The sequence below is a fragment of the Pleurodeles waltl genome, chromosome 1_1 (assembly GCF_031143425.1).
Source record: "Pleurodeles waltl isolate 20211129_DDA chromosome 1_1, aPleWal1.hap1.20221129, whole genome shotgun sequence".
Lineage (NCBI taxonomy): Eukaryota > Metazoa > Chordata > Amphibia > Caudata > Salamandridae > Pleurodeles > Pleurodeles waltl.
In genome coordinates, this window is record NC_090436.1 from 490,437,681 (window position 1) to 490,453,745 (window position 16,065).

General features: G+C 45.3%; 1 long non-coding RNA gene across 1 annotated transcript in view; it reads left to right on the top strand.

Moving 5' to 3' along the window:
• The window catches only part of LOC138285239 (uncharacterized), a 73,123-nt gene that overhangs the window by 6,978 nt on the left and 50,080 nt on the right, over positions 1–16,065 (top strand). The gene's annotated exons all lie outside the window — the stretch shown is intronic.

Genomic DNA, 16,065 nt, shown 5'->3' on the forward strand with positions numbered 1-16,065 from the left:
GCACGACCCCCAAGACAGTGCCACGACTCCTGGCTCCAAATGCCCTCCAGTGAAGGCTCGTCCGGAGCGCCCCAGCCTCTTCCAGCGCGGTGCCCACCCCGGACTGGCTGGCCACGCATGCCTCCGAAATGGTGGTCCAATGGTGGGCAGGGTGTGCGCGTTGGCGGCTTAATGAAGCTGGCTCTGAGGGTGCATGTGAGCCCCGGCAGCATGCCGCAGCCCAGCCTCCCGCTCCACAGCCCTCCTGTGCCTGCCAATCGCAGGGCTCGCAGCACCTTCACAACTTACTGCACACGCCTAGATTTATGCACACACACACGCATGCACACTCCACTTGCACAACTTTACCGCAGTGACAGCTTTCGTTCCCTTTCGAGGCCGAATCTAATCAAACATGGCCGACACCCACTTTTAAAAATCGGCACTTTTTAAGTGCACTTTAAACCAATTACCACCAGGTGAAATCTGATCACAGGCGGGCAACCGCGACACTCAATTTCAGCTGCCAACCGTCTTCGTTTTTTTACATTAGGCTGGATCGTCAAGACAATTTTTAATCAACATAATTCGTCCTGTTGCGGTTCGAACTGTTTTATAAAATGCATTCTGCTTCTGCGGGATTAACATATCGAGTGTCGGGCGGCCAAGATAACTCGCCGCGCCCTATACTTACGCTTTAAAAGTGCAAAATGGGACTCTATTTTATTTCAGTTTAGCACATGGGTGTATTCACAGTAACTGCATTCATACCTGTGAGCACAATAGATCACTTTTTTGGATATTGGTACATAATATTTTTCATGTTATATGTGTTTTCTTGGATAATGCTAAGGTAATTTTCATTTCTTATATATTTTACAAACCCTTACAGACAGATAATTTTGTGGTCCACTAAAGCATCGAATTGATTACACAAAACAGACAATATGTTAGTTTTATAGTAAAACGACGCACGCATTTTCTATATTTTTTGTATTTTTTATTGTGTTAGAGAAAGGGATTGTATATAGGGATGTATATATATATATATATATATATATATATATATATATATATATATAAAACAAAATAGAAAATGTATGATTTTTAGAAATAAAGGAACTCCTAGTTGCCACTGTATGAGCTGATTTAAAGATGTTTGGTACATTTGTAAATAAAGCAAATCAAACATTTGAAAAAGAACGAGCAGAATCCGACAAGAGGGTAAGAAAGCCGGTGGAAGATGCGGTGCGGCGAAGGAGTATTACTCGATAGTACGGGCCACACAAGGCCCAGACGAGATGCGGCGGATGGTGGCTCTGAAGGCATTGCATAGAGCCTAGTAGCGCCTCGATCTGCCTCTATGCGCACATTCCTGAACACTGCGGATACTTCTTCCGCCGACCGGCCTCCCGGAGGCAAACGCCCCTTGGGAAACGGCCCATTCCCCCACACCCATGCTAGGCCTCGTGCACTGGGGTAGCATCCACTGCACGGATGGAAACCTTTGGCTCGTGCGTTACAATTGCAGTGCATATGGCTCCAACGTGCACCGAACGTGTGTTCTTAAATGCGGCACGACGCCTGTGTGGTGCACACAGCACACAGTGGACTTTACTGCTCGTGTCACACTTTGTGGCCTCGAACCGCTGCTGAGGATTAGAGGCACCCGAGGTGCACCACAGAGGTGACAATGCGAGATCTTTACTCGAGCCGTACCTACGCGCCTAGACACCGTGCCAGAAGTGCAAGCACGCATACAATCTGTGTTGTCTACACACAATGGGGAAAAAAGGTGCGGGTGGCCTCGTGCTCTGTGTGTCTTTAGACGTGTAGTGTTCGTGTTCTTAGCCCGCGCGTCTCAACAAGAGACAGGAGGACGCTTCTTTCACGCAGTTTGCGGAAGAATCTTTAATTGCGCCAGTTTATTACGCTGTTTACGGCAGCTTCGCCCCTACGTCAGAAGGATCAACTGCAGTTCTAAGACGTGTTTCCCACAGTACACCTCACATACTAGCTGGTTTACTGCCTCATGCGCATTTGACTTCGAACCATCCAATTCTGCTTGTTGGGTGGCACTTGAATTACATTTCCAGCATACAAAGCCTTCTCAGAGTTTGGGAGGGTCAATAAATTTTGGGAATAACTTTTTAGGTGGGTCTTTAAAGAAAATAAACAAAATAAAAGATTGGTGTGAGATGGCGTTTCAGTGGCTCAATGGCAGTGCAAAGTACTCTTTCAAAATGGTGCCAGGACATATGTACTTGAAAATCTGCTTTTAAAATGGCGGCTGTCTCAAGGTCGCATTTGGATGCCACACAGTACTTACCTTTCTCTCTATTTCTCACCCTCATTACCTGACCAACGCCCTGTTCCCGCTCTTCCTTTTCTAGGTTTAGATTTATAATTTTTATGTTACCGCATTTTTAACAAAGCATCTTTCTTTCCTTCTTTCTTTTCTTCCCAAGTATTTCCTTCACTCGTTTTGTTCTTTTTCATTCGTTCTTTGTTTATTTGATTCGTTTTCTCTACCCCCACCGCCTATTTCTGGCTTCACCTGTCTCTGGTCTTGACTTCAATTCTCAGTCTGTACATTTTTTCTGTTTGTCCTAAGGTTATTTCTATCCTTTCTATCTCTTTCCTCTCTTATTCATTCATTTCGCATTTTGCCGCGTACATGTAATATTGTTATACTGTGTATATAATGGCTTATTTGACAATTATTGTATCATTACTGTTTCTATTGTTGTGTAATAACAATTACATTTCAGGTCTAAGAACAAAATAAATTACTTCGTTATAGCAAATTAATTTGTCCTTGCCTTTTTATTCCTAATGGTTTAATTTGAATCACGAAGTAAGGAAAGAGAACGTCAGGGTTCAGCGTTTTTTTTTTTTAACTTACACATCGACAAAGGGCCAATTGTTTATATATATGTATACATACATATATATATATATATATATATATATATATATATATATATACATACACACACACACATATATACACAGTATAAAGAGAACATCCCATCGCCGTGTTTTCCGTATTTTTCTATTTTTCCCTGAGACATGACATAACACTATTATTTGTGTGTTTGTGTGCGTGAACTTTTTAAAATGTTTGGTAAGCATGTTGTTAAAACCATGTAAGGATTAAATCGTTTTAATAGAACTTTTCAGTTTTTTTTTTTTAAGATACGGACATTACTCGAATATTGATGTGTTCAGCTGTCTACTATGTTATGAGTTTCATTTATTTGCAATTTATTAAATGTACAAATTAAAGGAAGATTTCAATGTGAGAACTACATTGTCGATTCATGGTTTCTATCGTAGCTTTTTCGATTGTGCATGGCTGTGTAATGATGTGTGTTTTGTTCGCTGCACAACACTGACCCTCTAAGTTTGGAAGATACTATTCGCATTGCGGTAGATGGACACCTAGGAAACCGCAGGAATCTGCCGGTGCCCTGTGACTGATGCCGCTGCACAGATACACACACCACCCTGTCCGCAGAGACCCTCAAGTACCCTGTGATGATACCGCCTGTACAGATACACACGCCACCCTAGATACACCAGCCTGTCCGCAGAGACCCTCAAGTACCCTGTGACGGATGCTGCCTGTACAGATACATACACCACCCTCTCCGCAGAGACCCTCAAGTACCCTGTGATGGATACCGCCTGCACAGATACACACACCACCCTGTCCGCAGAGACCCTCAAGTACCCTGTGATGGATACCGCCTGCACAGATACACACACCACCCTGTCCGCAGAGACCCTCAAGTACCCTGTGATGATACCGCCTGTACAGATACACACGCCACCCTAGATACACCACCCTGTCCGCAGAGACCCTCAAGTACCCTGTGATGGATACCGCCTGTACAGATACATACACCACCCTGTCCGCAGGGACCCTCAAGTACCCTGTGCTCAGAGACCCCCCCAGGGACTTGTGACGGATGCCGCCCGCACAGATACACGCACCACCCTGTCCGCAGACAAGGGCGACACAGCCTTCACTTACAAAAAAGTTCTACCTACAATGGTTCTTTATTTCGCACCCTAAGCGAGAGAAGTATATTGTTTTCGAGTTTATATTCAGTATCTTTGAGGTACATACGTGTCTACCTTCACACGTGTCCGCCATATGCAACAAATACTAATTCAACCCCAGCTCGTACCATTCACTCCAACAGCAGTCATTGTCTCCAGACGCCGAACCACTCAGAATACACGGCCATCACGGATCAGAAGCAGGCACAGCACAGGCACCCTACAGCCAGCATAGAGACCAGGCAGCCATCATGGATCAGAAGCAGGCACAGCACAGGCACCCTACAGCTACCATAGAGTCCAGGCAGACATCCTGGATCAAGGACAGCCCAGGCACCCGCCAGCATAGAGACCAGGCAGCCATCAGAAGCAGACACAACACAGTCACCTTACACCTAGCATTAGAGTCCAGGCAGCCATCATAGATCAGAAGCAGGCACAGCACAGGCACCCGCCAGCATAGAGTCCAGGCAGCCATCATAGATCAGAAGCAGGCACAGCACAGGCACCCTACAGCTACCATAGAGTCCAGGCAGCCATCAGAAGCAAGCAGACACAACACAGAGTCTAGGCAGCCATCATGGATCAGAAGCAGGCACAGCACAGGCACCCTACAGCCAGCATAGAGTCATGTCGTACAGTCAATATAGTGCTCCAGGCAGGCAGCCATCGCGGATCAGGAAGCAGACACAACACAGGCACCCTCCGGCCAGTACAGAGTACTGTCAATATAGAGCTCCCCAAAGCGCAGCTGGCATGCCATTACCACAAACCGGTCTTCGAGCCGCACACGGAGCCCCAGCGCAGTTACCATGCGGCCGCCTTAATGTCACACGTCACAAAATCCACCTTGTGGGGAATATGCAGTCTGCGAACTCCATATCGTCGTACCAAAGCAAACATGCAGCAGCGATGCATGCGTCACCTGCCCATCATACAGCAACAACGCAACTGTCATAGGCCGGCCACACCCACCGTGCCTCGACGTACAGGGGAAGATTAGAGCGTCAAAACAGACATGCAGCTACCTACACCTAAACACGGATGCGTACACTATTACACGCGCCACAGAATCACACACCCACACGCATGCACACGACAGACTAAAGGTAAGTCCACCACACACTTCATTCACACTTCATATATTATCACACACGATGCACAGCCAACGTACGGCTACGAGCTAAATACTGGGTACTAACAGAAGAACTACCATTCAATAACAGCACAGCCCACAAGCAAGCAGCATCCGCCAAGCTGCAACCGGAAGCCCACGGCCCAGGAATCAGACACCGCTCTCACACCGACCGAAGATCTATGCAAAGCGACCACACCTACCCCATACAACCACCAAGAAATCGCCAATACGTGCAATAACAGAACAGACTGCTCTAGAAGCCAAAAGTAAAATATATCCGTGTCTCAGAGTGTTCGGAATATTAAAACCCAGTTAGTTTCACAAGACCTCGAGTTTGTAGGGCAACGTTTGACTATTAGACTGAAAGTCATTTAAAAGCCTAGGTCTACCGTAAAGGGCAATGCATCAACCTTATTCCAAGCTCACAGACACGCGGCAGATGCAATTCACCAGGCATATACCTGTTGCACAACAACCATATACCCGCGTACACTTAGGAAACATCTTTCATCTAGACACACTACAGTCACAAAAAGTCACCCTCTGTAGGCTACACCCGCCTTACTGACTCAGTGGAACTACCATGGCGACGCCTTTGTACACCCGCTTCATCCATCACAGCCCCACCATGCCACCAAACACAGCCCACCTACGAGTGCCAACGAGCCCCTGTAAACTCTTCATACAAGCACAGCACAGCGTGCAGAGCCGCGAAAGAACCGATCTGCAGGCCAGGAAGCACCACACAACTACAACACAGCCAGCGTGGCACCGCCATATCACCACACAAGCACCAGGGAGCTCCCAGCTGCCCATCAAGCAACATGACCCGCCCCCAGCACCACCGAGCCACCACACCAGCCTCGGCTCAACCATCACCACAGACCAACTGTACACAAAAGTGAGCGGGACATAGGCCCATGCCACACACGTGTGAAATAACTGCCCCTGCGCAGCCACGCATGACACCGTGGGATTCTGCAAGAGGTCTCGTATGAAGTGCTTGCCCTTACACTGCGCGGAGTACCACTGCTGGGCCGTCCCAGGTGTGCATGCCACGTCAGTGGGAAGACCCCTGTGCCAAGAAGCAAAGGGCGCGGAGCACATACGCCTGGGACGACCGACGGATAACCGTGTGTGGAACAGTGATTGGCAGTTACTTATTCTTCGGCCCTTCCCAGTGTCTGGGGACGTAGTTTGAAATATGGTGACTGGCTGCACTTAGGACGCATGACGTGTATTGCCAAAATACGCCAATGATGGTAACCAGTGGCATTTTATTTTCTGTGAAGGCGCCCCAACGAATTCAGATTCCTGTTTATTGTGTGTGTGTACGTGCATACCTTTAACAGTGTCTATCTATCTATCTATCTATCTATCTATCTATCTATCTATCTATCTATCTATCTATCTATCTATCTATCTATCTATCTATCTATCTATCTATCTATCTATCTATCTACTCGTCTTTCTGTTTGTCACTCGGCCCTTCCATGCGTCTGTCTACGGGTCTGTCTGTCTCGTTCCTCCATTCACCGAAACCTCTGTCTTTCAATACCGTGCACGGCCGTAGGAAGAGCCGGGCTGGCGTAGATAGATGGTTCTACTTCAAAGGCTGAGAGCCGAGAGCGGAAAGGTGGGCTCCAGCAATATTCCTTGAGTGGTGTCTGACAATCGACAAAAGGGGAACTGTGGAATGCAGTATTTGCGACAGAGATGCTAATATCAGGATGTATTCCTAGTGCGGGGCTCTCAGCCCCTGCGCCCTTTATTTCAGACAACAATGTAGCCGCCCCCAGCTACTTGGTCCACGCTCATCTGTCAGACATGCCCGCATTACTTTCTGCCCACCTGCCCGCATCTCTCCCTTTTCGAAATATATTTCATTCCTTTATTTTCCCCTCCCTCCCTCCTCTACGTTTACGGAGTCAACGGCACGCTCTGTAAAAAATATATTTTTTAAACTGTATGTGTGAAAAAGCTTACACTAATGCCCGATGTAAATCCCTTGCAGACCCTCAAGTCTAACCCTCGCACGATTCGAGCCCGATCTCCTCCAGCTTGCAAACTCCACCGCGGCGGTGCCCTCTGAACTTTACACGCAGACAAGGTGCACACGCACCAAGTCCAGCGTTCCCCTGTGAGATGGCGCCAGCCCTATGCATATGGGAAGCCGAAGTGGCATAACTTAAAAAAATGCTCCTCCAGAATGAGAGGAGGGACCCCTGAGTCTACCATGTCTCTCAGACATTCATTGGCCTTGTGCTGGATATGACCCCTGGAAGGGTTTGGGGAGCCCTGAAGAGTTCCCACCTCACCCCACCCACCGCAGGGGCTGCAAGAGCCTGAAAACTAGGCCACAGGGAACTGTGTTCATAAGAGAAATCTCCACATTTAAAAAAAAATATTTATTTCGTTGTTTCTTTCCTTTCATTCTTTCTTTCTTCAAATGTTTACTCTCTTTCCCTTCTATGTATATCTTTCCTTTCTTCCTCTTCTTTCTGGCTCATTTCCCTCCCCTTTATTTTGTTATTTCTTCTCATTATGTCCCTTCTAACTGTCTCTCCAACTTTCTCGCTTATAAGCTTAATGTGTCTCTTTATTCTTTCTCAGCACCCTCCCGTCACTCATTGCCCCTCTTTTTCTCCCTCGTTTTTTTCTATTGAATGTTCTCTCATCTGTCTCCATCTCATTGTCCCCGCCTCCCCTCTGCACTTCCCGTCTCACTTATGATCATGTGCGTGGATGGTGTATGTGTTGAATACAAGTACAGCTCCTACCTAGTGATGCTCTCGGTGCTGTAATGAGAACCAGCTGTTTTGGTCGACGATTTGTTAATTAGCACGGCCTATATCCGGAAGAGAGTTTGTGAGTTAGAAGGCTTCCTACATTCATTCGGTTAGTAAGCAGCGCCCTCTACTGGAAATCAAAGAACTTGCGCTTCTTTGGACCTCGAAACTACGGTCGAAAGCTCATTGCAACACTTCCCCATCTCTTCCCGCCCACCGATTTATTAAAATCACTGGCTTTGTATCATTTGCATTAAGGTATTCACAAGTGCATCGGCTGAACTGCAAAATTCTAATTTTAAGGCCACCTTTGCAAAGCCGTATCGAGTGAAAGTTATCCAGCAAATTAGACCTGAGAGTCGAGCACAAATTCGGGTTTCAGCTTGGAAGGAAACTCTTAGGTAACGAGGACCTGCGACGGGTAAAAAGTGGAACTCGGTAATTCCCCATGTAAATAGCCAATTACTTACAAGAGCATTTGAAAAGTAGTCAGTCTTTATTCGAGGATTCGATTATTGATGCGGAAGTGGCGTATTTCGCGAACTGTTGAATTACGCGTCTGGCAGTTATCAATCGGGCTTGGCCTGATTTAAAGAACCTTCACTTACTTCTCTTCCGGAAGGATCTCAGATGGCTCATCTATATGTACCAGTCAAACCCTCCATGCAGGAAGCGCCTCTCTGAAAGACTGCACTGCACAACTTTACGGCGTAATTTTCCCGGATTTACCGGCGACGCATGCTCCGGAATATGTCAGTCCTAGGCTGGCGGGCTATGTTGAAGTATCAATTAAATTTCAAGCAGAGTCAGAGGGGAGTCATGAAAAATAGACATACTCACATTAAAAACGCTCTTAATACTGATCTCGTTGCAATGATCTAACGGCTTGAGTATATCAGATAAATGGCTCTGAAACTGGAGGTATCTATGTTTTTAGGATAGCGTGAATCTCAGAGTTATAGGGAGAGCCGCCAAGTAATCTGTTCCTGTGGGAAAGCAATGCAATAATTGTGCCAAGATAAAAAAGAACCTCAGTGTAACTTATATCGCACAAAATTGAATTTTAACCTTCAGAGACTTAATCGCTAAAAAACGAAGAGTTGTTTTGTTTGGTCATCCATTTTTCAGTGTTTAAATAGTCAACGGTTAACCAAATTCCCGAAGAGCGTTTCAATTTAAAAATGGCATTCCTTCAACAGAGTCCTTGTCAATTACGTGTAAGTAAAAGCAGCCTTTTAAATGCATTCCTTTTCTTTAGCCTGCGGACACAGAAACTCTTCACCTGCGAAGATACAGAGCGGTTGGAAAAACTGAAGAACGGGCGTCGCAAAACCTGGTTGGGGGGGCAGAGGCGAGCGCATCTCGTGCCAGTGCAGTCCTTAGATACCAAAGATGAACGAGCGGGTCACGTGCGCCTGTAAACCCCGCTGCAAGCGTTGCATAAATTAGAAGAGAAAATCCCAATTCAGAGAGCAATTAGTCACCAAGTAGAGCTAGGACATAATGGCTAATTTATGGACTCTACGAGCTCGGTGGATATTCCCTGAGAGCCCCGGTCGCCATTTGTTTTACCCGCACCTGCTTGATGCGTGTTACTGCCTTTGCAAAAGCTTGCCTTGTGTATTCGTTATGTGAGATGTGCAGACCTTTCATATTTATTTACAAAATGTTGATTTTTATTGAGGCTCATTCTATTCCATTGTGGTTGTGTACGTTATGCAGTTTTGTGTACGCTATGTTCTCCGTTGATGTATCTTTACAAAAGCTTGTTTTGTGTATTGTGGTGCTTGCTGTGTTCACAGATATTATTTTCTTTAACAAAAAGCTTTTTTTGTATATTGTGTTCCTTGCTGTGTTCACTGATAATATTTTTCCTTACAAAAAACCTGCTTTGTATATTGTGATGCTCGCTGTGTACAATGCTGTTATTTTCTTTAAAAAAGCTTTTTTTGTATATGTTTTGTGCTTGCTCTGTAGAACGCTGTTATTTGCTTTACAATTGTTGTGCATTTTGTGGTGCTTGCTAAGTACAATGCTATTATTTGCTTTAGGGGAAAGCTTGTTTTGTATATTGTAGTATTTGCTGTGTCCAATGCTGTTATTTTCTTCATATAATCACTTTGTGTATAGTGTTCTACTTGCTGTGTGCAATGCTGTTAGTTTCTTTGCAAAATTGTGCTTAATTTATTGTGAAACATATCATGTGCTCTGCTATCTTCTTGACAGGTACTTGCTTCAATATTTTGTCTTTTTGCTGTATCCATTCTTGTTATTATTATTATTTCTTTTTAAACGAGAATTACACAGTGTGGTGGTTGATGTTTCCACTGCTGACATTTTGTTTAAAAACACTTGTTTGAATCTGTGATGTTTGCTTTGTGCGTTGTTATTATTTTCTTTGAACAAGCTGGCCTTGCTAAAATCCTGCCTGTTGTGCGCAGATCTGTCCTTTACAACAGCTTGTTGGTACACTGTGGTTCTTGCTGTCTGCATCGTTGTTTTTTTCTTTATGAGATCTCGCTTTGCGCACTGAAGTTCTTTTCCCTGTGTGTATTGCTGTTGTTTTCTTTGTAAAGTTTGTTCTGTGTCCTGTGTATATCTGCCAAACGACCTAGTGGTTTTGGCGTTGGAAAAGTTTGCTTTGTGTCCTGGAGTTCTCGCGGCCTCTCCTGTTGAGATTTTTTTTGTTTTTTCCAAAACTTTGCTTTGTGAAACTTAGTCCTTTTGTGTGTCCTGTTGTTTTGTGTTTTGCCAAAGATTTGTTTTGTTCTTGTGCACACTGCCGTTTGTCTCCTGTAATGTGATGCTTAACTAGCCTCCTGTAATGTGATTCCGTGCATGCGCAGTGTGCCCGCCTGTCTGTTCTAACCCTGCGGCATTCGCCGTGCTTCCTTTCAGGTTTTGGCGCTTATCTCAGGTTTGCCACCTGTAATGGCGCGTGTTGCCTTTTGTGGCTTGGTGCGGATTCTAACCAGCTCGTGTTTGGTATGTTTAGGACTTGATATGGCCACGTGGGTTCTTATTTATTAACAGGGGCAGTCTTACACCCCCAAGTGTATGTTGTGATAAATAGTTGGGTATAGGGGCTTTTAGCCCGGTATGTTGAGGAGCCATGTCGGATTTCGCCAGGAATTTTACACGCACACAAACAAAAACGCACACACACAGTCTCTCCCTCAATCTGTTTGGAAATACTTAAATATGTTGGTTATTTCACAATATAATGTGCTTTCTCCCACTTAGGGTCCCCACCAATCTACATTCCCCTCCCATCCTGCCGCCCCTAAGCCCCTCTGGTGCGCTAGCTTGTCGTATAAAGTATTTCAACATTATATGACAGCCTGATTGCTGGGAAATGTGAAGCTCAATCCCCCCCACCCCCCCCATCTTGCTGACCAAGCTACGCCCCTGTTTACTAGTATAATGCTCCCGCTGCTGCAGCCAGCCTTAACTAACCAGTTATCAGAGTATTCTGCGTGGACCAGAAAGAAGGCAGATCAGTATTTTTCTCTCGGGCTCTTCCCTTCGATATTTACCGACACGCATTTAGTTTTTTTCGGATGCACCATTCGCTGCCTCACAGAGGGGTCTCTGGCCATAGCGCGAGCTGTGTAGGCAGAACAGCTCCGGTCCAGTCTACCTGAGGGCAATGGATGTCTTAATGTTTCCGAAGTGGCTCGAAAGTATATCAAACCCAGAAAGGAGTCTCGGGCTAAAATATAATTATTACGTTTGTTTTCAAGTAAGATGAGAACCCAGCATACACGACGTGTCGATGTTGGTTCCGTTCAGATTTTTTGTCAATTCAGTCGGAGATAATTTTGCCATTTTTCAAATTACACTTTAATTTCTTAAATTCGAATTTCATCAAAATACGAGGTTGTTCCATTGCACTCTTCCTTATAAAATGACGAATAGTAACTTGTACCCTTTTAGGAGATACTTTATTATTTTTTCGAGTGTGTGCATGCGGGTTTATACAGATGTCTACTTCCGTTCTAAGAGGAGCAGAGTTTACAGCGCCCTGACACACTATGGGTCACTTGGTATTGGTTCATTAGAAACCTCTGAATGCTTAAGCCTCAACGGACTATAAAACAGTGACGTGGCGACAGAATATATTGCAAGTTCCGATATTAAATAGAGTTCTGAAGAGGGCGTGTTCGGCAGCTTCAGAAATGCGCTTTTCATTGCCTCAGACAACGGATGCTCCCGCCAGAGGCTCTTCTCGGAAACTTTACAGTCTCTTCACGTTTTACGCCCACGCGTAAAAAAGGTATTCTGCAGTCCTTGATATTTATACCTCTTAACATTAGTAGGCTTTGATGTCAGTGTATTTATGATAATTGTTGGCAAGAATGTCTGTGAATAATGATCCCAACGTCGTGTTTTAAAGCTCGTGGACGATGGAGAGACTGATCAGTCTGGTGTGAGGGAGTTTGACTCTCGCCGGTGCCGTGGCCCGTGGACTCGTCCCTTCCAGCTTGGGGAGTGACTTGCGCACTTGATACACTGACAAAGGGAATTCTCCTGTACCCCAAAGAACACAGGCCGCCGATGGCACACTGCTCAGTGACAGCTTGTACTGACAGAGAACCCCCCCCCCCCCAGTGACGCACTGAACACTGACAGTCTACAATGAATCAGTGACAGGCTCCATCGCCATATTGAACAATCACAGTTTCAATGTACCACACGGAACTGTAGACGTCTCCTTTGGGACACTGAACAGCGCAATGCTCTACTTTCTCACTGAGCAGTGACTGTCTCCGTTGTCACACTGAACGGTGACTGTCTCCAATAGCTCAGTGACAGGCGACATTAGCACACGGAACAATTGCAGTCTTCATCGGGACACTGCATGCTGGCAGTTTCTGCTTTCACACTTAGTAGTACCTGTCTCCACGGATGCATTGTTCACCGAAAGTGTCAATCGAAACTCTGTACCGGGACAGCCCACGTTGGCACATTGAACACCTCCAGTTTCCACTTTATAGCTGAGCAGTGGCAGTCTCAACTGGCACAACAAACACTGACAGTCTGTATGGCCACACTGATCGGTGAAAGCCTCAGTTGTCACTCTGAACAATGACAGTCTCTAACCATTGCACAGCTCACAAGAGAGAAAAAGAATGTAACATAAAAACTGATGTTGCAAAATTTGGAGAAAAAATAAGGGGTGTGGGATGCGGAGTCCCGAAAATGAGGAACACTGGGTAGGGAGAAGGGAAGGTGCGAGAGCTGGGAGAGAAAGTGGACGGGCAACGGGAGAGGTCCCAGGAGTCTGGGAATCATGTTTTGCTTGTGGACAAATGGAATTGGTCCAGCATTGTGTCTAATGCACGAGCCCTCCTTGATCAGCCTGGGTTTCACCAGATTAGTAGGCCTGGGCCATAGACTCCGCTCCGCTGGTGGTGATGGCAGACCTTTGGCCACTCTGCATTACATATGTAACACAGAGTTCGCCCAAATTCCACGGACTGCTGCGTGGCATAGTTTTTTCTCGTGTGCGGCTCACCAATGGTAAATTGATGAGCGTGACTTAAAATTGGCATCTCCTAGTGTGATCTTCAAGTGCTAAGAGTGCACCCATCGTGATTTTCCCAATGCAGGCGGTTGCGATCATTCACTTTGGAAAAGCCGCTGCTTGAGTAGAAAATGTGCTTGAGCAACAGAAAAATCAACTCGAGAGGCAGTGCCTTCTGGTGCACCATGTGGTACCATTCAGACTCATTTCTCAGTGCGAAATGAGCTCCCGGCGCTGAAAATAAGTGCAACATGCCTATTTTTTCCGCCCGTTCGGAGAACCCTACAGAATGTCATGGAGTTTTTATGCAACTCTGCAGAATTCTGCAGAGTAAAACTCTGTGAGTTCCACCCATGCCTACAGATTAGTGAAAGCTTTTTTCCTGATAGTGGTTTTGACTGTGCTGTGAATACCTTAAACCTGATAAATCGACCTATTGAGATTCTGTCATTAAAACAAATGCAGAGAAAGCACACAAACGACAGAACATGACCTGCTGTTGTTCGCAGTCTCCGTTGTGTCAAAATTGATGCTAGGACACATTTACTGACAGATTTGAATTCTGCATAATTATGGGCAATTTTAAGTAATTTTACTGAAATTTTTCATTATTACATGAAAGCAACTTATGTGAATTTTGCACACCCTTAGCATTTTGCGCTCTATAGGATGTGATTTTAAATATACCCTGCCAACAAGAAATCAAAGTGCTCACAGTATTGTGTGAGAGCACAAATTGCCCAAGTAATGCAAATGGAACTGTATATCTCCTGATTTCACTGAATTACTTTCAAAGGTGTCTTCCACATTGTGGTACCCAGAGGCCAAATATGCAGAGTTCAGATCATGAATGGAAGTGGTAAAGGTTGACCATCAGAAGAAGCTACCAAGAATAACCCAGTACCTGTTAAATCCAGAGAAGGAGGAAAGGATATGCCCTGTGTAAGCAGATTTGATTAAGCAAGGGGATTTAGTGCCTACTGATAGTAGATGTAATACCCTAATTCTTCAATTATGCAAAGCGAGGAAAGCCAACATGAACAGGTTCAGGCAGCATTTTTAGCCTATGAACAGTGTGGTTATCCCAAGCTTTCTTGTGATCTCTAACTCTGCCGCAATGCTTTCTTGCATCCAGTACATGCCAAATCGTTTACAGTGGCTGATCTTTGTTCTGCTTTATTCTCCAGCTCCAAACATGAGGAGAGTCAGAATTTTCTCTTTCACATTCCCAAGTTCTCATTTTTTGTGGACTGCAGTTCCTAAACAATTTCTGAAGTTGCCTTCAGACTTTTTCCATGAAGGATCTAGACACATTGGTTTTCCCCTGAGGTTTTACGTAGGCCAACATGTGGATGATTTGCTTTTGCGATCTGTTGCTTTGTATTATTCCAAGGATGACTCTGTATAGCTCCTCACCGAATTGGCTAGTAAGGGGCATACTGGTTCAAAAGAGAAATTGCATTTCTGTCTTCCCTGAGTGCAATACCTCAGTCATGAAATCAATGCTGGCAAGCACCACATGTCTTCTGAATGAGTTGAAGCTGTGAAAACTTAAATCTTGCCTTTATCTTGGTCATATTCTCAAGTGTAATATGGTTTCAATCACCTTGCATATAACAAAGAATGTGTTATTGCTTTATGTTAAAATATGAAAATTGTTTTATAGTAGTTTGAAGCTTCCTTGTATATATTTGTTAATTTCATGGCTTAAGTAGTCCCTGAATCCAGTAGACTCAGTGTTGCACATTTGTACATTTCCGAAAGGTGCAAAGCTGCTTTGAAATTTGGCAAGTGAAAGTGGGATTTAGTAGCACTATGAGCCTAGTATTGTATGTACGAATGGTGTCTTCTTGTCAAGGCCTTCCTCAGGGAAACACTTGTGACACTTGCTCATTAGATTTGTTTTCACTGAGAGTAACACGTTTCTAATATGTGGTTGAGCTCTATCATAGCCCAGTTCAGAGGGCCCTGCAGCAAGCAGGAGCTACTGGGCCAAAGCATGGGGGTTGAGGCCTTTTACTTTTTGGGCTGTATTACAGAAGTACCCCAAGGTTGCAACAGGCGTTCACACCCGTTTTGTGTGCCCTTGGGGCATTTTGGTATTACAGAAGGGACTGTAAACGCTTGTGCGGGCCTTTCTGTTATACAGTTAGCACTGGCCCAATGTAGGGCCAGTGCTATCATTAGAAGTTGTTCCCTTATTTGCATGGTGGTGGGGCCCCAGGCAAATGAGGGAATCTCTTTGCCTCTGCACCGGCTCTATATTAGCGATGTGGGCATAGAGCCTTTAGGAGGCGCTCTGAAAGGCAGCACTCTGGAGAGATGAAAGAGGGACCCAAGGGCGGCCCAGACATCCCTTTGCAGATGGGTGCAGTCACTCACTGCATCCACCTGCAAGGCGATCTCTAATTCCTCTTAAAAGTGCCGGTGGGTTGCAGCCTGCTTGAAGGAACATGGAGCAGCTTTTAAACAGCTACTCTGTATTTGTCTTGAATGTGCTGCCCTGGGGGTAGCACTGGTTTGCAGCTGCCCTGAGGGCAGCATATTCAACCTAATAGGGTGCA